Here is a 25,538-nt window from a genome sequence, read left to right as displayed (position 1 = left end):
TTCCAAGCATTTACATAATTGCATAGTACTATGAACCCCATGTCCCTATCACCTCACTCTAGAGATTATCACCCCATGGCAATCTTATTTCACCTCTTTGCTCCTCTTACCCCCACTAGATTATTCTGAAGCAAGTCCCAGATATCATATCATTTGAAGACAGTGGTCTTCATTCTTCTCAGCCCAAGCCTGTATCAGAATCAGAGGATATGATAAATCTTGCACTGTGACTAATTAGACAAACACCGAAAATTAACAAATATAGAGGCAAAATCTACTCTCTAATAAAGAGAAATAAAAAATAAGACAACATTAACATGACTATGAGTCATTTGGAGAAGAGGATAAAATAGAATAATTTCTAAATAATAGTAATCTACTAAACAAGGTTACCAGCAAAATCCCACAACATGAATTAAACTAATATGGTTAAATATATGAGCAGGGAATTAAAGGAAATTCAGTTTCAAAATGTGTAAACTAAAGCATCAATGAAATAAGCTATGAAATAAACTACTAGATTGCAGTGAAAAACCTGAAAGCAGAAAGAGACTAGGGCTGAGGGTGGAATGGGAAAGCAAATGAAGTGCAAGTTAGAACATGGCCTAACCCATTTAAAACAGATCCCAATTACTTCCTCCATTTGGTGATTATTACTATGCATCTGCTATAGTAGAACACTGTCTGGGCTCTGGAATTTTTAGTAAACCATCTCTTCCGCTTAAAGAAGAGGCAACACTCTACCTGGGAGCACGCAGGGGCGTTTACCTGATTCGGCCTGACTCTTACCCAGATTCTTTATTAAACACCTGGCTCCTTAAGAAATGGAGGCAAGTGGAAGAGGTTCAAAGAAGTGGAACAGAAGATAATTAGAGGAAGAGATTGGTTTTAGCAGAAAGATCAAAGGAACCAAATGCAGGGAACTTGGCTAAGCAAGAGCTCAGGAAAAATGAGCTATTTGAGGCATGTAAAGAGTGAAGCAAATAAGAAATATGGAGCGGGTGCACAGAGCATAATGAACAGCCGTGTGATAGACATACACATAGGAAAAGGCAGGCCGAGGGCAGAACAAACTGCTCACCTGGCACAGGATTACACAGCAGTCCCATTGAACACTTTCTCCTTCTTTTTTTTTTTTTTTTTTTGAGACAGAGTCTCGCTCTGTTGCCCAGACTGGAGTGCAGTGGTGCTATCTCGGCTCACTGCAATATCCACCTCCTGGGTTCACACCATTCTCCTGTCTTAGCCTCCCAAGCAGCTGGGACTGCAGGCGCCTGCCATCATGTCCAGCTAATTATTATTATTATTTTTTAGTAGAGATGGGGTTTCACTGTGTTAGCCAGGATGGTCTGGATCTCCTGACCTTGTGATCCACCCGCCTTGGCCTCCCGAAGTGCTGGGATACAGGTGTGAGCCACCATGCCCGGCCCCATTGAACACTTTCTGACATTCAACAGGCTTCTGTTCAATGGCTACCTTGAACACCAAGCTGTTAGAATGCCAGCTTTCAAAGAGGTAGGCATCATTTTTAACCTTTCAACTTTGGACAGGAAAATGTGCTTAATCAGTACTGCTTTGGCAGGCAGGATGGGCAGAGGAAAAACTATTTCTCTGAAATGTAATTTATAGATAAGTTCTAGTGCTCCTCACTCCTACAGAATTTTTTCTAGTCAGCAAAATTTTTACCAGTGAAGGCAGACAGAGAGAGAGAGAAAGAAAGAGATTGATTCTGTCTGTACTGGTTCTAATGGGTTATATTTAAAGTTTTTGCCTAAGGTCTTATTGACTTGATTTTGGCAACATTTTAAAGTTCTTTGATCAGTTTCTTTCAGACACTGGGTCTTTATGTTTTATGGAGAGTTAAAATTTATCCTTTTATTTTTAAATATATCATACATACAAAGCAAAATATAAAAACATGTATGTGCAGTTTAAAGAATAATGCTTAAATGAATGCCTGCATTTCTCACCTCCCACTGTAAGTCAGAATATTTTGTTTGGCACCTTTGAGGCCCTCTGGGTGTCTCACCTTGATGACGTTTCCTTTTCTACCTCTTCCCTCTCAATACTATCCTAAAATTCACCTTAATTCCTTGCTTTTCCTTATAGTTTTACTATACGGTACAGTATATATACTGTTTAAAAATGGGGGGTGCTTCTTCTTTTGAGACTGTGAGTTAGGGGTTCATCTATGTTCATTCATTTAACTAGTTATTTTTTAAATTAAACTCTTAATTTTGATATTATTGTACATTCATATGCAGTTTTAAGAAATAATATAGAGAAAAATCCCTTGTGCCCTTTACCCAGTTTCCTGCCAATGGTAACATCTTGCAAAACCACAGTAGAGTATCAAACCAGGGTACTGACACTGACACAGTCAAGATATAAGACATTATACACAGTAGAGTATTAAACCAGGGTACTGACACTGACACAGTCAAGATATAAGACATTCTCTTCACAGCAAGGACCCATTATGCTGCCGTTCATGGTCACACCAGTTCTCTTCTGTCCCCATTCTCTAACTACTAATCCGTTCTCCAGCTCTTTACAACTTGATTCAAACTAATGAGGTCAAGTATATGAGCAGGAAATAAAAGGAAATTCAATTTTAAAATGTGTGAACTCAAGTAACCATTAATCTGTTCTCTAACTCTGTAATTTTGCCATTTCAAGCATATTATATAAATGTAGTCATACAGTATGTAACATTTTGGGATTATTTTCTTCACTCTGTCATTCTCTGGAGATTTATCCAGGTTGTTCTTAAGTGTCAATAGCTCATTCCTCTTTGTTGCGGACTAGTATTCCATGGTATGGATGTACCACAGTTTGTTGTACTGTTCACCCACTCAAGAACATCTGTGTTGTTTCCAGATTTTGGCAGGCTCTTTATTTTTTAAAACAGAGAGATATTTTTAATGTGTATGGATTTTTTAATGTCTTAATGTTCTGTTTCTAATCCAGATTCAGAAAAACCAACTAAAATGACAAAGACCAAAGCAACTACCCCTTAGGAAAAGATTAAGAATCCATTCAGCCTATGAGAGAGGCTCAGAAGGGATTGATTGAAGCCTAAAGGAAGAATATTAGCTTGTTCTTCATCTCTTACAGTTATAACAGTTAGAAAGAAGATAGTCAGTTTTAGGAGGAATACACTCGAATTCACTAGTCCTCTAAAGAGTATATCCAAGGCCGGGCGCGTTGCCTCACTCCTGTCATCCCAGCACTTTGGGAGGCCGAGGTGGGTGGATCACCTGAGGTCAGGAGTTTGAGACCAGGCTGGCCAACATGGCAAAAACCCATCTCTACTAAAAATACAAAAAAAAAAAAAAAAAAAAGATTAGCTTGGTGTGGTGGCGGGCACCTGTAATCCCAGCTACTTGGGAGGCTGAAGCAGGAGAATTGCTTGACTCTGGGAGGCGGAGGTTGCAGTGAGCCGAGATCGGACCATTGCACTCCAGCCTGGGTGACAGAGTGAAACTCTGTCTCAAAAAAAAAAAAAAAAAAAAAAAAAAAAGAGTGTATCCAAAATGAATCAGAACAAGGTCAATTATTGCCATTAACCCCATACTTATACCATGGTCTCATGGTGGTCCCTTCCCTCACTACCAGGACAGCATGAAGAAGAGTTCAAAAGACTTGCTTCTGTAAACAGTGGGCAGAAAAAATAAAAATAAGTGAGTTCCTAACACTTGCTACTTGAGTTGCAAACAGAGCTCAGAAGAATGGATGTACTAGCCTTATATGGCACATCATGATGATGAAGTTAGAGGCATTTGTTATTCCTTGCTTCATGGACAATATTTTGAAGAAATCCCCAGGGGATACCACTGGAGATTCCACACTTTTGGGGGCAGTGTCTTCTTGTCCCAGTCCTGCGATAACTCCCAATGGCAGCATCTGCTCAGCCCTAGTGCAGGAAGAGGCACAATTAACTGCATTGCTTTTCTTTTCTTTCTTTCCTTTTTTTTTTTTTTTTTTTTAAGACAGAATCTCATTCTGTCACCAGGTTGGAGTGCAGTGGCACAATCTCGGCTCACTGCAACCTCCGCCTCCTGGGTTCAAGCTATTCTCCTGCCTCAGCCTCCCCAGTAGCTGGGACTACAGGTGTGTGCCACCATGCCCAGCTAATTTTTGTATGTTTAGTAGAGACGGGGTTTCACCATGTTGGCCAAGCTGGTCTCAAATTCCTGATCTCAAGTGATCCACCTGCCTCAGCCTCTCCAAGTGCTGGGATTAAGGTGTGAGCCACTGTGCCTGGCCTCCTTTTTCTTTTGACTCTTTTTCTGAGGCTGGAATCCCTCATGCATGGTGCTCCCTGGTTAGTCTAAGACTGATCAAACATCTGGCCACTACCCAAAAGTTCTGATACTGCACCCTATCTCAGTCCCCTCAAATCCATACTCCTGGAACTGGACCTTGTTTGGGGTTGCCACCTCTGCTGCCCTCTGGGTTTCCTCCCTTGTTCTCAGCACCACATCAGCAAGACTTTGCCATTTTTGGTAACTTGGCTAGACAGGCCAGAAGTTTGATCCCATATGGCCTTTCCTATGTCCTTTAGCAATTCTAATGAGGCCTTGATGGTTACATATTTTAAATAAATGAAAGGATCAAAGCTTATGAAGAAAAGATGAAGGCAGCTTTAAACTTTTCGATTTGTTATGTTTTTTTTTTTTTTCTTTTTTTCTGGAAAGAGCTTAAATAGGCATGCAGTTTGAGAGTAAGGAATCTAGAAACGTCTGCTCAGCAAGTTTATACTAGCTCTTTATAACTGTAAGACATTCCATAAAAGCTCGGTAAAACTCTAGTATTTCTAAAATCCTGTGAAACTGGTACATCTCAGTGGAGACACAGGGTATTAGAAACTGTGATGTCTGAAAATTACTGCTATAATATCTGAAATCCCTCTTTCCTCTCTCTCCTTTTTTAATTTTAAGAAGTCCAGAATCTTATGGGCAGAATATATGGTTTTAAGCAAAGCTTGCTCTTGAGCTTTGGATTAGCCTGGGCTCATTCTTCTCTATTTTTATGTTCACATTATCCATTCATTCAACAATAAACATTTATTGAACATCTAATGAGTGTCTGGTACTCTCCAGACACTGGAGATTCAAAGAAAAGGCCATGATACCAATACCTCTCTTCACGGAGTTGAAGAGCTAGTGGAGGGAAAGGGATATTCAAAGAAAAAAGGAAATACAGTGTTGGGAAGGGGGAGTTGGGTGAGGTGGATGGCTTGGTTTGGTTTGCAAGAGGCTTTAGGGGAGTGTTGAAGATCTTGAGCCAAATTATAAATCCACTCAGAGCAAATCAGGGTCTGAAAAAACTTGATTCAACTCCTTATTTCTGAAGCCCAAGAAGGTGACCTGGTCCAAATGTGTGTGCCTAATTAATAGCTAAGATAGGATATCTTAATGCAAGGTATTTGGTCTTCCCCCCCCCCCCCAAATATACAATTCTGGTTTCCTCCCTTTTTGGCTACACAACGAAGTGGCCTGTCTCTCTTAGGGGCATACCTACGGACCAGAGATGAAGGCAGAGATTCCTCTTTATAGTAAAGTAAGACCACTTGCTTTTTAAATTCTTGGAATCTTGGCTTACGTAGCTTGTATGATGGATTTAAAGAAGATTTCATTGGATTTTTGGGGGGTAGGGGGATGACCCTATCTTCTTTCTGTCTCTCTTCTCCAGTTTAATCCAGAAACTAGAAGACAGGCTATGGGTTGGCAAGCACCTGCTTCCCTCAGTTTAGTTGGAAGCTGTGGTCTGTTGTTCCACCTGCCCAGCACCCATTCTCCAGTGTTCCTGAGGTGACTCTCCTCTCAGGACACAACAATCTTGGGAAAGACCCTCATCCTGACTCAGAGGCACCTACCACTCAGTAGAACCATTCACCAGTGTGGGGATGGCCTGCAGCCAGCTTCTCCCCTCTCTTTTCTTGCCACCCACTTCAGCTCAGCCTGGGGACAGGATGCTCCTCCCCTCAAATGAGAATTGAGTTGTTCTCCAAGTGAACTGACAAGTTTCCACATTGCTGCTTTGTGAATCTCTGCATTTGCAGAGACACAGTGAGGTCAGTATGGGGGCCACTTGCTGTGGAGGTGCAGAAAGAAGAGTTGGCTATGAGACAAGAGGACAACAGTAAGAATTTTCTGAAGTCTTGGAAGCTGAGTTGCCTTTGTCAGGGAGGAGCCAATGCACCTGGAAACTATTTGTGAGGCTTTAATGCCTACGTAAAATTAGTACTGAAATGCCTGAATCTCTGCAAGAGATTTTGATGTTGAATGTTACTCTTTCAACAGAATAAATGTAGACTTGGTCCCAGTTATTCATGTAATAAGGCACCGGTTTGGTAAAATGATATATGTAGGCTAATTCATATTGACCCTCAGAGAAAAAAAATCACCTATTGTTATTCAAGAAGCACAAGTAATTTTATCTCTTTTTACAAGCCCAAATCAAATAGATTACCTTTCTGAGCAATGAACAACTTGAAATGCAGATAGATATGCAAGGTTAAAGAGCAAGAGGATAAGGACTTGCATTTGAAAGAGCAAGGTCTTCTGTAATTTGGTACCACAAAATTCTCTTAAATGAATGTAGAGGAAACCAGGGGATTCTGAAACTGAAACAAATATCTCAAGGAAAAAGAAAAAGATAACATACAGGTGTCATGGGAAACAGCATTTTATATGTATTTAGCAACCTTCCTCTTGAAGGAAAAACACTTCTCAAAACCTTCACCAATACTCCTCTTGTCCAGGCCACCGTCATCTCTGTTGTGGACACTGAAAGAGCTGCCTAGTGAATGTCCCTCTTTCACCTTTGTCCCTTACAATTCACTCTCCACTCAGTAGCCAAAGTGATCTTTGAAAGATTGTCTTTTGAAGCTTGCAATTCTCCAATAGCTTCCCACTGTACTTAGGATAAAATTCAAACTTCTTAGCCTGGCTTTAAAGGCTCTTCAGGATTTCTCAATAGAGACATTTTTTTTCAGGACAATATGAGCAAGACAAATCTTGTGTGAATCAAGAGCAGTGCAAGATGTTTATCATCCCTGGTCCTTGCCCACTAGAAGCCAATAGTGTCCTGCCCTCAACTCTAGCATTGTATATGCAAATTGCCACCTGCGCATCTTCAAACATCCTCTAGGCGGAAGCAGAGATGTTGCAGCACCTCCAGCTGAAACCCCCTACTAGCCTATGCAATCTGGCTCCTACCGACTTTTAACGTCAGGATCTTTGCATTGGCTATTTTCTCTGCCTAGAATGCTCCATTCCCAGACCGACCCATGTTTGGCTTCTTTTCCATATTCGATCTTACCTCCTCAATCAGGCCTTCCCTGACCACCTATAAAATAGCAAAACACACGCACACTTGGGCACACAAATACACACAGAGTTTCTCTCTCTCACTGAACACGCTTTATCACTATTTACAATTTCCTTCTTTGTTTACTCATTTATTGTCTCTCTCTTGCCTCTCTAGAATGTAAGTTCCATGAGAACAATATATTTTGTTTGCTGTTATATCCCCAGTGCCTGGGGATACATTTTTGTAAATATTTGTTGATCAAATAAAATAGATGCCATTACGTTATATGCCATTTAATCACATTTATAATAAATGTTAGGATGCAACAGAAAAACATTATTTAATTCATTGTTCATATAAAGCACTGAGACACTAAAAATAACAAGTCCCACAGTGAATATGAACATGGAGAGAGAAACTAAACTAGAAATGTCATTACCTTCCTAGTAAGTCACACTGGATTATTTCAATATAAGGCAATCCATTAGATAGGTCACATTGAAAGACATAAATATGCAAAGACTATAATTAACATAACTCTCTTGTCCCAGCCACTTTAGGACAACATGCTTATGTTGGTTACTATCTATATACCGGCTGCATTTTTTTTTTTTTTGAAATTTAAAGAAAAAATTTATTGAAGATCTGAAAAACAATTCCGAAAAGATGGACTTTTCCAGAAAACTAGCTACACAATGCATTGTGTCAATTGTGTTAAAATGTGCATTAGACACAAATACAAAAACCATGAATATTTCATTTCACTTTATAGTTTATTACACCTTCTCAAATATAGGCTCAAAAATTTCACCTTTCAGAGAAAGGAAGAGACAAGGAAATAAATTTACTGTTTCCTCTGGAACAAACTTAAATACATGTCTTTCAACTGATTCTAGATCCTAATCAAATTGATCAATGAACAAGGCAAAGCATCATGTGGGGACAGCAAACACAACACATACCCACTGCCGCTCTCCACTCCCACTCCCGTGCAGTTTGCCTTAGCAGTTCTAGAGCTCTCTCCTACTGAGCACCCATCCCACCTGGGACTCCTCAATCCAGTGCTCCAGGAAGCTGCTGCCAATGAATTGGAGTTGACAGATAAGTTAAAAATCTATTTGCCAGCCCTGGAATCATGGAAAGAGCAAACACTGTTCACATCAGTCTGAGTATGATATCTTCTCTTTATCACTTGTGAGATCTTGGTTACTTAACCTCTTTCTGTTTAATGATACCAAATTTGTATTTGAAATAATATATGTCTTTAGCACAGTGCCTGTTACAATTAGAATTCAATAATAGTAACACATAACTGTGGTGAGATGGCTGTACTTCACCTCCAAAAATAGAAGAAGTATTATATAGAAAGGCGAGAGTAAGTGCAAGTTACTGGGAACACTAGAGTGAGATTTACTATTGGACTAGAGGAGCAGTTCCCAAAGTATAGCCCCAGATCACCTGTAAACTTGTTAGAAAATGCAAACATTCAGGCCCCAGCCGAGACCTACAGATCAGAGACTCTGGGGATAGAGCCTGGCAATCTGTGTTTTAACAAATCTTCTAGGTAATTCTGATGTATGCTTTCTAGTTTGGGAGACACTGCACCAGAGGGGCAAGCAGGAGTGGAGAATAGAAGTGATGAAGTCAGGGGAGAAGGATGTCTACTCACCTGATGATTAATCAGGCCGAAAACAAGGAAGTGCTGCCCCTCACAGAGGCTATGACCATATCAGCACTCCCCACTTTAGTGGAAATTTCCCATAGACAGGATATCAATTTGCCGTAAACACAAAGGACAGACCCGGAGCACACTAAAAGAATATGGGCTTCAGCCGGGCGTGGTAATCCCAGCACTTTGGGAGGCCGAGGCGGGCGGATTATGAGATCAGGAGATCGAGACCATCCTGGCTAACATGGTGAAACCCTGTCTCTACTAAAAATACAAAAAATTAGCCAGACGCGGTGGTGGACACCTGTAGTCCCAGCTACTTGGGAGGCGGAGGCAGGAGAATGACGTGAACCTGGGAGGCGGCGCTTGCAGTGAGCCGAGATGGCGCCACTACACTCTAGCCTTGGCGACAGAAGGAGACTCCGTCTCAAAAAAAAAAAAAAAAGAGAAAAAAACGAATATGGGCTTGTATTACAAGGGTAGGTGTGGGGGGAATGTCCCCAGTGCAGCCCCTGTGCAGGCATGCAATAGACTGAACTGCAGTCTCTCTCCCTTGGAAGGGTAGGCAGCCGTGGTTCCTGATTGTTTCAAGTGCAGCTTTGACTAAAGGCAAGAAGCTGGCATAGACTTCTTCAAGCTTCCCCAGCTTGGTGGTTTCATGAATGAATTACATCTGAAAAGCTTAAGGAGAATAGTTGGGGAGTTGGGGAAGAAGGGAGTCAAAGATGTATCAAGAGATTCAACTTCACTAGGATCTCTCATTTCCATCTGTTTAATGCTTTCCCCCATTCTAACTCCTGCCAGTGTACCAGACACAGAAATACTTGCCTTGGGGTAAAAAGTTAAAAAATATTTTTAAGGAGCACAGCCAATCCAAAACTCTTTGAGACCCAGCAGCTTTTAAGCCACATCTGCATTTGTAGGCTGTTTCCACAGTTAACCCCTGTAGCAGGTCGATGGTTGCCTCAGCATCTACTTCTTTTTGATCCACCTAATTAGAAACATAACTTACATTTTTATTAAAAATTGAATTTACACATCCTTAGAAACATATCCATACTTGCAGATTGTCTAAAGCGTGTAAATAAGATCTGGGGCCATTACTTTATTATTAAGGTACAAGACTTTGTTAGAGACTATTAGGCATTCAGATCCAACATAATTACTGAGCACCTGTCCTGGCACATTTCATGCGTTCCCTGAACCACGTGCATAGGTATTATTATCATTCTCATTATGCAGGCCATAGATCGAGGCTCAGACACATGTAGGAACTAGCCCAGAGTTTCAAAGCTACTTTAAGTGGACAAGTGTGGACTCTCAACACCAGTCTCCTGACAGAGGCGGTGTTAATCCATGACTAGAAGATAGGCTGTGTGTGTGACCTGTTCTTAGTTTAGTTAAAAATGGCATACTCGGTTCCCAGCTTATGTACATGCTGGGATGTGCACTTCCAGTGGAATGTTTCTGCTACTGAAATTTGTCACCACCTTCCTAAACTGGTGAGAGAATTTTTTTGGGTCATACACAGACTCATTGCAAGTAAGGCAAACCTACTCTTAAAGTGACCTAAACAATGAAAATGCTGAAGTAAGGATAATCATGTTCTTAAAGACCCCTGTGTGAATAGGCTAGGAGTTTTTATAGAAAAGTAGCAATTGGGGCCAGGCGTGGTGGCTCACGTCTGTAATCCCAGAACTTTGGGAGGCTGAGGTGGGCAGATCACCTGAGGTCAGGAGTTCAAGACCAGCCTGGCCAAAATGGTAAAATTCCCATCTCTACAAAAATATAAAAATTAGCCAGGCATGATGGTGGGTGCCAGCTACTTGGGAGGCTGAGGCAGGAGAATCACTTGAACCCAGGAGGCAGAGGTTGCAGTGAGCTGAGATCACATCACTGCACTCCAGCCTGGGTGACAGAGCAAGACTCTGCTAAAAAAAAAAAAAAAAAAAGTAGCAATTTTTGAAATACTTCTAAGAGGTGCCTTATAAGAACCAAAAAAGTTCCTTTTAAAATACTTTTTTAGCTTATTATTGGAATAGACCACCTTTATAGAGATGCTAAGATAACTTACTATTGTTCTTTAAGAATATGGAGTAATTTTATATTAAAAGAAAACAATCAACAATTCTTCACGTCTCTGAACACAAAATAAGTGGAAGTGGGTTTGCTTAAGAAGAGCTTCCAAACAGTGAGGTGGCTGATGATTAGGAATGGGTTTCCCAGTGAGTTGGGCATCCTTCTATGAAGGGAATGGACACAGGGGATGAAATAACTGTAGTTCTAAAGCTGAGCTACAGAGCTGGTTTCCATTTTCAAAACTTATTTCCTCTGCCAAGGAACAGTATAGTTTCCCAGGTAATAGAAAAAGAAAAAGAAAAAGAAAAAAAAAAAAAAAGGAGAAATAGCATTTATGGAGCCTATGCTGAGTTCTGGGGTCTTCTGATCCTAATTAACATTCATTTTCTTTACAAATAAGAAAGCTAAAGTTTAGACTGGCTGAGTAATTTGCCTATGGTTATGGAAATAAATGAAGAAACTAGAAATATAACTCAGATCTGCTCAATTCTAGGTCAGAAACTGAGGCACAGATAAAGTAAGCGGCCTGTGTGAAGTTGTAAGATCCATATGTGACTGAGGGCCATATGTGACTGAGTCATTGTGTGAAATGTATGGGAAGACACATCGTTTTTTGCCTTTGAAATGCCTTGATTTATCTTATAAGAGATAACAGTATGGGCTGGGCATGGTGGCTCACGCCTGTAATCACAGCACTTTGGGAGGCCAAGGCAGCAGATCAGGAATTCGAGACCAGTCTGACCAACATGGTAAAACCCTGTCTCCACTAAAAATACAAAAATTAGCTGATGTGGTGGCGCACGCCTGTAATCCCAGCTATTCGGGAGGCTGAGGCAGGAGAATCGCTTGAACTTGGGAGGCGGAGGTTGAAGTGAGCCGAGATCGCGCCACTGCACTCCAGCCTGGGCGACAGGGCAAGACTCCCTCTCACAAAAAAAAAAAAAAAAAAAAAAAAGTAAATAATAATAATAATAATAATAATAATAACAGTATGGGACTTTTAGAGATTTTTCAGCTTTAAGGACAGAATTTTGTTTTCCTCAGTGGCATCTATATTTGAAAGCAATGTATTTGACACTGCTTTCTGGATTTAGCTTGGTACAAAATGAAGCAAAACTATACCCATGCACTCTGCTCTCTTCCACATTGTGAATGCAGAAGTTAACTTTTTGCTTGGGACACCAATGTTTCTGAATGAGAAAGGTCCAAAGTAAAGCCCTTTGTGATTTTAAAGTCAAGAACAGATCTTTCTTTTCAGTAACCAATAATCACCACTTTGCCCATCCATCAGAAGTCAGAGGAGAAGAGAGGAACCCTTACACTAACAAATCCCTCTTGATAAAATCTTTTTTCATGAACATTCTGTCTTTAGAAAGCACTAACAAGTGGATAGAACACTTGTTAGTTAATAATAAGAAGAATTCTTCAGTGAATACTCAGATGAATGAATATTCTTAAAAGGCATGCAGTATGTAAGGAATTTTAATCCAGCCTTCTTGTTCACTCCCCCACACAACAACTGTAGAGAAACCACTGCCTCTGAATGATGAATGGACCTAGACTCAATTAGGAGGGAAGAGGACCCCCAGCCCTGTAATTTAGCATCTCTCCTTTTAAATTCCCGGGTGGACTCCTTTTTTGGCTGTAGGCTCAGTTAAACGGCTTTGATATTATGTAAAATGACCATCAAGTGTTTCTCCTTCTATACCACACCCATCTCTTTTCAAGCTCTCAATAAAATCCCAACCCCAGCTGTATATACGTCTCAATCTTAGAGAGAAACACACTTCTGCTAGCAAATCTTTAGCTATTAAAAAGTTTTATTACCTAATTTCAAATTAATATTGTACAAGGCTCCAGACCATGGAAGAAAAAAAATCAAGAAGCTGAATTAGTAAATGACGGAGCAGTAATTAGCTTAAATGAGATTTCTTCCAGCCCTTTGCTGGAAGAAAGATGACACAGAAAATCTGAGGTTTTTCTGTGGATGACACAGAAAATCTGAGCTTAGAAAATCCCTCTTCTCTGCACGTGATACTAAGAGGATGCCAGAGATGCATTTCCACAGTCATAGTCTTGTTTATTTATTTAGTCTCCTACTGCAGTACTTGACACATGCACCCCCACCTTCTGCTCTGTGGCAGCCAAACCCTAATGGTTAAAAAGCCAGGCTGCATAAAGGGTTAAGGCTGCAGCCTTCCAGGCGTATAGACATTGCAAACATTGGCATGTAACTTTCTCCTCTGCAGTCAGTCCTGTAGCTTGAGCTCCTGGAAAGCCTTCAGCACTTGCAGAAGCAGTATTTCCTACCAGCTATGTTTGGTTTTAACTTGCAGTTCACCAGATTATATAGCTCAAGATTATATAGCTCTAAACTTATCCCTCCACGGTCTTATCTAGAATTTGTCCCTCTTCCCGTGCTGAATTTGTTTCCCCCGCCCTGCCCTGGAAATGCCTCAGGGCCTTCTGTAACCTTGCTGCCTTCTCCCCACAGGAAGTTAGATGCATCCTCACTGGCTGCATTACTGCACATTTCCCTTGTAACCTTGTTTTTTCCTTCGACTCAAACTTCCCCAAACAGCACCATCTCTGCTGACCCTGAAATTCTCTAGCTCTTTCATTCCAATATTTCTAACCCGCCATGAGAACGATTATAGAGGGCAAACTGGGGAGAGAAGGTTTGGGAACTCACCTGCACAGCAGCAAGGATCAGACACAGGATGGGGCTGCCCGCAAACTTCCCAGGGACTGTCTGCAGCCAAGTCTCTTGGCCTTAAAGGGATAGGGCGCTTTTCACCATATAAGGAAGACAATTTCACTTGACTGCTTTGGAACCTGTTTGGGCAAAGCAGCTCCTTCTCTTGACATTGCCTGCCAGGCTTCAGCCTTTTGAGGAAATTTGGAGCCTGACAATTCACAAGGATCTGCACATAGTAGGCAATTTAATAATTCCTAAATAAGGGGCCAGGCGTAGTGGCTCTCGCCTGTAATTCCAGCACTTTGGAAGGCCGAGGCAGGTGAATCACCTGAGCTCAGGAGTTCGAGACCAGCCTGGCCAACATGTGAAACCCAGTACCCAGTCTCTACTAAAAATACAAAAATTAACCAGGTGTGTTGGCGGCCTTCCAGCTACTCAGGAGGCTGAGGCAGGAGAATGCTTGAACCCAGAGGCAGAGGTTGCAATGAGCCAAGATCGTGCCATTGCACTCCAGCCAGGGCAGCAGAAAAAAAAAAAAAAAAGAAAAAAATCCTAGATAAGGCACAAGAAAGATATTTGGTGGGGTATTTTTAAAGGCCAGAAAACCCTTTATGTGGGGCTTATTCTCTTACAAAAAGGGTTTCTGGCAACTGTGAAGTCTTCCTCAATTATATGAAAGGGCTTCTGCTTCTATTTCAGGTTTGGCTTCCTTGAAACAAATAATCTTGCTCACCTCAGAGAGGAGCGGCAGTTTGCCCCCTTCCTCCTGACTCGGAGACAAAAGAGAGACGACTGAAGAGTGGTAAAGCCTGTGCTGTGAGATTCGGATTGTAGCACTGCACGCTGAAAACAGCGAAGTGGAGATGATTTTGCTCTTTCAGCGGGTAGAGAGCCCTTCCAAAACCGATAAACACGCACAGTCCTCAATGGAGGCTCTCTACCAGCCTTGTCTACTTCTGAGCACACCTCTTGGACTCCCTTGGCTAAAGCCCACAGCTGAAGTTTGAGGGTTCCTTTTACCTTTCCAGCTGGCAGGGAAGAGGATGTGCTTTAGCAACAGCAAACATTTGCTACTGATAATATTCAAATGCAAAGCTGTCCTGTTGATTGGGGGTGGATTAAAAGTAATTATAAAATGTTAGATTCTAAGAAGACAGTAGAGCCTAATTTGGTCATCACTTGTGTGGTAACATACTTCTTTCTTTGCTGCCAACTGGATGTTGTCTTTGAAAATGCTTTGACGTCTGCCAGGTGGCTCCAGCCAGCACCTACTCTTTTTTGCTTAGCTTACTATGCCTGATATCCAGTGTCTGAATCACAGATTTGGGATCTTTTAAAAATGGAATTTGGCACTTGATTATAGAGTCTCATACTATCTTCACATCTTACTTTCTTGCATAAATTTTGAGTTTTAAGGAAAAAGACCACTCCATATTCCTCCATATTCTGATTAACACCCAGCATGGAATAAGCATGTAGTAGACTGCGAAACCCTTGTTGGATTTAATCAACTGAATAGAATCCTGGGTTTTTGTATGATGTCTAGATAGTTTTATGAATAAAGTAGGTGTTTACTAAATAATTGTTTAGTAAATGGCTAACCCATCCCAGCCTCACTGGGAAAGAGAGGGAAAGGGGAGCTCGTCTTCATTTTGCTGTGGTCAAATAAATACATGGTTTCTTTGCTTTACTCTCTCTTTTATATCAACTAGTAATTTTCATGTCATTAAATTTTCTTTAAGGGAAGAGGTCAAAGGAATATCTTTAAAAGGTAATTATTGTGATTACTGTTTGATCCAGTAATCTGATTTCTAGGAATTTAATCTAATAAAATAATTAAACAGAAGCAAAACATTATATTAATAGAGCTACTCATTGTATTACTATCTATAATAGCCATAACGAGAAATTACTTAAAGGCTCTAAGGTTATTTCATACAGCAATAATAATAGCTCATGTTGATTGATTGCTCATTATGTATCAGGCACTGCTCTAAAAGCTTTATGCAGATTAACCCACTTAATCTGTAATCTCACTTAATCTGTCTCAATTCTCATGACAAACCTATGAGGTAAAAATGGTCATCATCCTCATTTTACAGGCCGGAAGACTAAGGCACAGAGGTTAAACAATTCCCATTTGGACTGAGGTATTTTGGCACCAGCACTTATAGTCTTAGCATCATTCTTTGCTCTCATTAGGACTTCCTGAACATTATAATAGGCACTAGGAACAGACAGATTTATGAAAAAGAAAGGACTCCACTTCATATAGTCATTAAATATAACAATTATGAAAACTATGTACAAATGAGGAAACATCCTAATTTATATGGACATACATATTTATAGGTATATTATGATGCCATTTATTTTATATAGATAGATATAGTGTAGATATAAATTGTGACCCTTTTATTTAACAACATATCTTGGATATTATTCCATATCCAGGCCTACAGATCTCCTTTACTTTTTAAATGGCAGAATACAAGGCTGTCTTCTGGGAATATACCGTAATTTAACCAATGTCCTATTGATGTACGTTCAGACTGTTTCTAGTCTATTACAGCTAAAGTAATTGTGTAATGAATATCTTTATTTGCCATATGTGATTTCAACAATAGCCAAAAAAATCTTATTTTTATTGATATTACATTCAATTAATAATTTGATTTTGGGAAAGTTGACTTCTTTATGATATTTAGTCTTTTTATCTAAACATGGGGAATGTCATTTCATTTTATCAAGATTCAGTTACATATATTCTGCATGTTTATTGTTATTTTTAATCTAATGTATTTTATTATTCTAGAAGCTATTTTAAATGGGAACTTTTTCATTATGTTTCCTAACTTGTTTTTGTACAGAAAAGTTATTGATTATTGCATTTAATAACCAGCTTTTGTACTGAATTATCTTATTGTTTCCAATAATTTTCTATGTGACTCTCTTTTAGCTATGCGATTATATCATCTGTAAATAATTATCACTTTGGCTCATCCTTTTCATTGTTTTATACATTTATTTCCTCTTATTTAATTGGGTAGTACTTAAACAATATTAATTAAATACGTTAAACAAGGTCATCATTTCCTCACATTATTGGGAAGGCTTTTTGTATTTCATCATTAAACAACATGCTGCCTTGGAAAAAATAGGTAATTTTTTTACCACTGCCACAATATTATAAAGAAAGTGTTACCTGGAACACATCTATTTTCTTTTCTTTTTTCTTTTTTTTAGATGGAGTCTCACCTCTCTCCTAAGCTGGAGTGCAGTGGTACGATCTCAGCTCACTGCAACCTCTGCCTCCCAGGTTCAAGTGATTCTCCTGCCTCAGCCTCCCAGGTAGCTGGGACTACAGGGGTGCACCGCCATGCCCAGATGATTTTATACTTTTAGTAGAGATGGGGTTTCACTATGTTGGCCAGGCTGGTCTTGACCTCCTGACCTCAGGTGATCTGCCTGCCCTGGCCTCCCAAAGTGGTGGGATTACAGGCAAGAGCCACTGCGCCTGGCCAGAACACATCTATTTTTAATGACTGAACTTGATAGCTCCAAAATCCCCTGGCCTGACAGACAGGAATAATTCTGCTTCTAACTGTCCCCCACTATTTCTCCAGGGATCCAGGGCCTCTCAGAGTTCACCTGAGCTTTCCCAAGGCATGTTTGTTCTCTCTACTCTGCTGTTACTACTGCAAGTGACTTTCAGAAGATGCTTCTGAGCCTAGCATTGCTCTGCTGGTGACCACTGCAGCTAACCCATCCCAGCCTCACTGGGAGAGAGAGGGAAAGGGCAGCTCCTCTTCCTTTTGTTTTTCAGACTAATGTGAGACAGATTCTTCCCTTTATCTCATAAGACAGCTGATGCCAGGAACCAATTTAACAAGACATTACTGGAAGTTGACAGTGAGTGGGGGAGAAGTAGTATAGCACACTCTAGACTGGCCTTAGGGTCCCCTGTGAAGCTGGTTAGCTGCCTCATTCTCCATCCTCTTTCAGATGTCGAGAGAATTTCTGCCTTTTGGAGCTTGGACAATATTGGTCACCTACCCAGAGAGAGGAGAAAGATAATCGCGATATAAATGTAAGGCCGACTTCTTTAGTCTTTATTGCCTGCCTAGGTGTGATCAACTCCCAGAATGATAGTGAAAAGATCCATTTCCTTCTAAGAGGTACTCAACTACCCACCCACTGGCATATGGTCTGTCCCTAAGACACTAGCAAGACAATCACAGCATAATCTGACATCATGCAGCTTATATATTTTAAATGTGCCCTGGGGAGCTAACAATGGGCCCAGATTTATTGAAGTTACTCTTAAATTACAGATTGCCTTTTTTTTAAAGACAGGATTTTTAAATTTGATGATGACATGGCTGTGACCAAAAAACAAACAAACAAACACAACAACAACAACAAAAGTTTTTTGGGGCCTGAAAGAGCAGAACCAGGAATCATCTGGACACCCATTTAGGGGAAGGACTGACCAGTGCATGAGGCAGCCTAGATATACTGAACAGGGGCTTATTAATTTGTTGACTATCATGAAGGCTTTGCTAGCAGCCCTTTGTTTCATATAAAAATATAGGCATGAAACCAAACATATATTCCCTGTGTGTTGGCCACACTTTACTTTGCTCCCTAGACCCACACTAGGTGAGGAAATCAAAGTTCACCCTAATCACTTCCTCTAGGAAATTTGATTCATCCTATAAGATAACATCCCTCAATCCTCCAAGCCCTTTATTGCTATGCTTAAGCACTTTTTAAAAAAGTAAATAAATATATTAACGAATATTATTGATATTTGGGGCTTCATTTTCCAATCCTTGCAAGTTTATGCACCTTCTTATGGTGGGAATTTATGCAGTCATTTGAGAAGATTTGTTAAAAGTCTATAACATGCTGGGCACTTCAGAACCCCGGGGATACAGCAGTGGAAAAAAATAGGCAAAATCATGATACTCATGGAGCTTATGTTCTTGTGGGGAGGCAGACCAGTAAATAAATAGAAACAAAAATGTCAGGTAGTAATAAATTCTGTGATGAAGATAAAATAGGATACATGAAAAGGTGACTGGGTGTTGATTAGGAAAAAACTCAGAATTCTTGAATTTGAAGCTGCTCACATCTTTCTTTTTAGAAAAGATTCTGCAGCATCTACGAGCCAGTTCACCTTGCAAATGATTGGTGTTCAATAAGCATTATAGGATGGTTTAAAAAATTTAGTTTGGAGCCTGACCAAAGTTTCTTTTTCATGGCTTTAACTACATTAGTTCATAGAGGATTTGTTTTTTGATGTCTAAATCAGGTGGTATCCTCAGTGGGCTTTTAATGCAAGCTTCCTCTCCTATGTTTCCGTCATATTGCCAATTGCCGCTTATACAGGTTACATAAAAGCAAATGCAAAAAATAAAGTTATCTCAAATTCCGGTCAAGAAACACCTGCTAAATAGTTGGCATTATCCTTAGATAATCTTCTCTTCGAGCAATTTTGGAAACTCCCTAGTTGTACTTCTGTAAAGCTTTGCACCTGGGAAATGGCACAGAGGCTTTTATGAGAAATGCTATTATAAGCCTCTCAGTAGAGCTGAGAGACAGGAGAGGCTGCGGGAGCCCTATTTTATAGTACAGTAAGGTTAGCCATTTACTGTTCCCATAGGCTATTTCACTTGCAATAAAGGTCAATGGGCCTTTTTAGGGAGGAGAGCTAGACCCCTGTCTAAAACTGCCATCTTCAGCAGTCAAAAAGACAGCCTGCTTTAGATTCTTCTGGAAAGTGGTAGGATTTTTATTTCACTGGGAGAGTGGTTCAATATGATCAGCTGATGAGCATGGCAATAAGAATTCACAGACTTCAGAGCAGAAGACTTAAACCCTAAGGTAGCTTGACCACAAAGCTAAGCAAGGGTGTGTCAGTCTGTGGCTCTGCTTGTTACCTTCATTTATGAACTCTGCCAAAAAATGCAACATTTCTGTACCTGGAATTCTTTGTCCCTAGACTTCCTGAGAGATTGGTGTCCTAAAAGACAGTGGTTTGCAACCCATGGAGCTGCAAATCCAGTACAGCAGAAGTCGTCCTACTAACAGTTGAATGAAATCAAACTGAGTATTTCCTTAAAGACACTGGGCTTCAACATTTTTGTTCAATATCTTCTAAAGGAATTTTGAAAATCTATATACGTTCCTTCAGTTTTATGTTATAATCTAAAAGTTTTCATCAAAACTTAAATGGTTGCAAAGGGTGTAATATATGGTCTGTTGTAAATATTGGCTTTCAAAAGTAATACTATTACTCAGCTTGTTATAATATATCTAATGGAATATAAGTAGTATAGCACCATGACACCCACCATCATCCATTTAGTAAGCAATAGGAATTTTACATCATTTCTTTTTCCCTTTGAATTCTTATTTCCATTCTTTTACAAAATTTTATTATAATAAAAGATCTTTCTGTGCTTAGGAGTATTTAAATTTTACCTTAGTATAATTACACCTTAGTTTTCTATAATAAATATAAAGTGAAATTACAATTTGTTTCTTTCCTGTGACCTTTGGCTCTGTTAAAAGACAATGCATCTGGATGGAGCTGTCATTGCGATTATTGCCAGTAGTACCTGTGGCAGAGACAGTACTCTGTGCTCACCACACCCTTTTTCTTCTTGAAAGTCCAAGAAGTTTTTATTTCGTAGTCTTCCACTGGGAGAGTGGGCAGAACTGAAATCTTGTTTCCTATCCTAGACAGTTAAAAGTGTATTGAGACCAGGTGTGGTGGCTCACACCTGTAATCCCAGCATTTTGGGAGGCTGAGGCAGGTGGATCCCTTGAGGCCAGGAGTTCGAGACCTGACCAAGATGATGAAACCCCATCTCTACTAAAAATACAAAAATTAGCTGGGTGCAGTGGTGTGTGCCTGTAGTCCCAGCAACGTGGAGGCTGAGGCAGGAGAATTTCTTGAACCCAGGAGGCAGAGGTTGCAGTGAGCTGAGATCGTGCCACTGCACTCCAGCCTGGGTGATAGAGGGAGATTCTGTCTCAGAAAGAAAGAAAGAGAGAGAGAAGAAAGAAAGAAAGAAAGAAAGAAAGAAAGAAAGAAAGAAAGAAAGAAAGAAAGAAAGAAAGAAAGAAAGAAAGAAAGAAAGAAAGAAAGGAAGGAAGGAAGGAAGGAAGGAAGGAAAGAAAAGAAAGAAAGAAAGAAAGAGAGAGAGAGAAAGAAAAAGTGAATTGAATTTCTCTGTCTCTCTCTCTCTCTCATCTTCCCAAGTGGAACTAGAAACTCTGGTGGCAGAGATACAAGATGGAAGCAGAGCTATCTGGGTCACCCTTGGAAGAGAGTCCCCAAGAAGGGCTCCTCATCTGCATCAAACTGTGCGATGAATGAGCAATCAAGTTTGTTGTGTTAAACCATTGAAGTTTTAGGTTTACTTATTACAGTTAGGGAGTTTATACTGTCCTGATGATTATGGGGTATAACTGATGAAAACAACATGAATATATTATAACTTTAGACAGGTAATTATTAAGATTAGAAAATCAAACTCTTAAAATGCATCTCAATGAAAACATTGAGAAATCTTGTTTGTGTAGATGGGAATGAAGACAGCCGTGGCAATGTCTCTCAATTCCCATTGAGTTATATGCACAAGGTGATCTATAAGAAAAAATTTTTAATAATCTGTCAATTTAGCAACCGCTTGACTTGCAAAGGAATTTTTTTTTTACCCAGGGATTCGAGTCACTCATTTTCTTGACATCCTCCCCAATATTTCAAATTACCATTTTTTTGGAGCTCCAGAGTACTTTGTATCCCATTGCAAATCACCATAGCAAGATTTTGTGAAATGGGAGAAAACTACTGGAAAAGGGAGGTGGGTAAAGATTTCTCAGACAGTCAATTTTATGAACAAGTTATATGCAATTTGAAAATCCGTAAATTAATTCCCTAAAAACTATCTATATCAATATACTCTTTGACGGTCTCTATGAATGCCCTGGGGAAAAAGATGCTGGTTAGGGAAGAGGGAGAGGAGTCAGGAGCTGCAGTGTCTCCTGACCTAATCCTCCTTTGGCTGCAGACCTTTACCCAACCCTTGGTCCATCTTTCCCTGAGCTTCCTCCTAACCCACATTAGCTCCCAGTAAAAAAGGTCCTGATCAGGATTAAAATCTGTAACACATAAGGAGTTATTTTAAATCAATGAGAAAAGTATGATTACTCTAACAAAAAAGATGAGCAAATGATATGAAAAGACAATCAACAAGAGAAGAAATACAAATGGTTAATCCCTATAGAAAATCTTAAAACTCACTCAGAAATCATAGATATGCAACTTAAGATAATGAAATACCATTTTGGAAATCAAATTGGAAAGAATACATGAACCTCTAGTGGTGGTTAGGAGGAAAATAAACTGGTTCAACTCTTCCAGGTAGCAATTTGGCAATGTGCATCAAAAGTCTTAAAACGTATAAAATTGAGCTAGCAATCCCAATTCTAAGAATTATTCTAACAAATTATGAATATGGAAAATGAAGATTCAGCCTCAAGTTTTATCACAGTGTTTTGGTCAAGGTTCTTTTGGTTGTAAGTATTAGGTTGCAAAGTATCTTTCATTTGAAATGCCTCTCCTCTACTGTTTTTGCTGGGTCTCTTAGTTAAAATTCTTGGTTGATTTAGTCTGATTGCTTGCTGAGTGCCAATAGATTAGCCTCATCCTAGCAGCTGTTTGGGAGAAGAGGTGTCATGATGTATAGGGTTGCTTCTTCCAGGTACTATATGGGGTTAGAGTTGGGTTCTTCATATCAAACAGGAAATGAAATAAACATAGCTATCTAAAATGATGAAGAACAGAACCAATTTATAATTCTGACCTAGTGTGTGAAGCAAACTCTGACATCATGCAATAAGATAGTTATTAAAAATGTTCTTATGGAAGAACACTGACATCATGCAATGAGATAGTCACTAAAAATGTTCTTATAGAAGACTACTTAATAACATGGGACTAGACTTGTGATACTTTTCTATTTTTAGAGAAAACATAGAAACACTGCAAAAAAGAGTGTAACTTCATTTTAAAATTCTTATATTTGTAAAGAAACAATATGCAGCAAAACTGTAGTAATAGAAATATGTGGATGGTGGGACTACCAGCTATTATTAATTTCTTTTCTTTATGAAATCATTATTTTCTAAATTAATTACAGTTAACATGTATAAGTATTTTGATAAGAAAAACAACATTACGATTCAGCAAGAATTCTTCAATCTCCAAGAGGACTGAAAAGAAACAAAGTGAATCTCAAATTTTGGATGAACTATTAATAATTAGGTTCTTTTTGGGGATTCAGACAACAGGCTGCAAAACACCTACCCAGCTCCTGGAAGCGCTGAGCATACATGGGCTCTGCTCAGCAGCAACAGCAGGTTCCAATTGCTATAGCCAGGGGAGGAAGAGATGCCACGGAGAGGAGTCCCCACATCTGTTCTTCCTGCTCCCCACTTTCCTCCAGGAATTCTAAAGCCCTTCAGCTATATTTTATGATTTCTATATGAAGACATGTAGCTTAGGGCAAAGAAAATTGGACTCAGAAACAGAGGGTTCAAATCTGTTCTGATACTTTACTAGTTAATCATCATTAAGCCACTAAACCTCTTTGAGCCACAGTAAAATGGAGAAAATAATAGGCAACCTGTTTATTCATATGGTTGTTTCAACACTTTAACGAGACAATATGTGAAAGTACTTGAAAAAATGATATGCATACAAGCACACATACATGCTTCTCTCTCACACACACCCTCTCTATACACACAAATACACATACACACACATGCACACACACAAAAATACTGTATCTCAAATGTATACATTAAACAACTGGGGAAATACAAATTAGAAACCTAAATCCTTGATTAGACCTTGGCTAAACATAAATGAAATTATAGATCCTGTGGATTCGATGAGATGCCTCGAGAAGAAAATGTCTTGTTGACGCGAATACTTTGAGAAGTGCTGATTATTATTCTCTCTATAAGATAGAAAGACAGACTTTCTGTTGGTGCCAGGCCAACTCAGAGTCAGAAGAGAATAAGCAGGATTCAGAGGAGGTTTGATTCAAACTGGAAGAGACAAGAGGGTGCAGAACTTGAGGAACAGGCCCAATAGGCTGAGTGCTGTGGCCCTGCTGGTGGAAGAGAAGGTACAAGAAGAGACCACTCTAGTGGATGATCCCTTTCAGATGAAAACAGGTGGTATGGTATCCACCACAGTTTCCTAAAGAAACTAAACAAAAGGCACAAAAATAAAATCAGTGAAGAGGAAAACCCTGGGGACACTGTTTTCTGCAGAAACCAACTGAAGGGATGAGAATGCAGACATAATAAAGTGCGTTGAGACAGAGCTGAAGAAGAGGAAAGAGATTATGGAAGACAAGGAATAGAAAGTCAAACTGAAGAACACAGAGGACTGCCTTTATGAACTTCAAGAAAACATTTGTGTTTCCTCAGCAAAGAAGACAGAGGAGATGCTTTCTAGCCAGATGCTGAGTGGCATCCCCAAGGTGGACCTCAGCATCAATGCTAAAATAAAAAATAATATCATTTCCATGGAGGATGCCAAGGCCCATCTGGGAAAGAGCAGCAGAACAAAAAGAAAGACAGTGAGACGTCCTTTGTGCCTACCAACGTGGCTGTGAGTATGTGCTGAACAACCAATTTTTATCATGAGGAGCTCAACAGCCTCATACACAGAAACAAATAGCCTTGAAAGCAGGTGACAGGGAGAAGCCAGAGCCTGAGTGGTCCTTTCCAAATGGCAAGCATCCTGTTAATGAGAAGGCCCCTGATGACTATCACTATGAGAAGTTCAAGAAGATGAACAGGCGGTACTGAGATGTGTAGAATGGAATGTAAATACCAGTTCTTTCTCCCTCCATCCCTTTCACTGAAAAATGCTTCCTGGATAGAACCATGCTCATTTGCCATTAAACAGTTCCAAAAATAGACTTTCTTACTCCTGCTGCTTACCTGCTGGATTTTTCAAGCACTAAATTCGTAACTTTTTGAAATAAAGCAATGCATAGATTTCCTATTTAAAAGCAAACTCTATTCTTGTGGGCACTAAATCTTGTTTGTAAAGGTATTGGCTTTCTCTTAACATTTGTTCTTGGTCGGGAGGAAGCAACTATGTGTCCATGGTATGCTATTAACAATACCCTTTAGACTGTGCTTTTATCATTATATATGCAATCTTGTCTTCTACTTTCACATATTTGAAATGGGTTCAGAAATCCATCCTTCATTGTTTAGAGTGGGTCTAGCTGACAGCAGAAAAATACTAGAATATCAGAGGAATACTGGTATATTCTAACTTTTACAAAGTTTTTTATTAAGAAAGAAAAGGCAAAACTATATATATTTTTATCACTTTCAGAATTTAATTATTAAATACAAAATGAATTTAAAAAATGAAAGATAATCCTCCTGCCATCGCCACCATCCTGGCCTCGGGGGCGTCGGCCTCCAGGTCCCCGGGAGGAGAACTCCCAGAGCTACCAAATCCTCGCTGGAGGCAGTGGTTTCTTATGCGAGGGGACGTTGCGGAGGGCCCAACTTTGGGAGCCGGGCCGGTCAGTCTTTGAGGTCCGCAGAGGGACGTGATGGGCGGGAATGGGACGACCCGGCTCCTCCACTGGTGGGGCCGCCTGTGGTGCTTGCGGACTCGGGAGATCCAGTGTCCAGTGGTAATCTGTGAAAATGGTT

At 39.9% G+C, this 25,538-nt stretch overlaps 1 protein-coding gene and 1 pseudogene across 2 annotated transcripts in view; one reads left to right on the top strand and one right to left on the bottom strand.

Annotated features, from left to right (window-relative positions):
* The window catches only part of SCHIP1 (schwannomin interacting protein 1), a 611,368-nt gene that overhangs the window by 151,333 nt on the left and 434,497 nt on the right, over positions 1-25,538 (bottom strand). The window contains exon 1 of one of the 2 annotated variants that reach the window (XM_077990478.1): positions 13,761-13,860. The gene's annotated coding sequence lies outside the window, so the exon portion shown is untranslated. 2 annotated transcript variants of the gene reach the window in all.
* LOC106997020 (splicing factor C9orf78 pseudogene) lies at positions 1,420-24,668 on the top strand (annotated as a pseudogene).

The sequence above is a fragment of the Macaca mulatta genome, chromosome 2 (genome assembly GCF_049350105.2).
Source record: "Macaca mulatta isolate MMU2019108-1 chromosome 2, T2T-MMU8v2.0, whole genome shotgun sequence".
In the NCBI taxonomy this organism is placed as follows: Eukaryota; Metazoa; Chordata; class Mammalia; order Primates; family Cercopithecidae; genus Macaca; species Macaca mulatta.
Note: the sequence above shows the minus strand (reverse complement) of the source record. Positions and strands in the feature narration are given on the sequence as shown.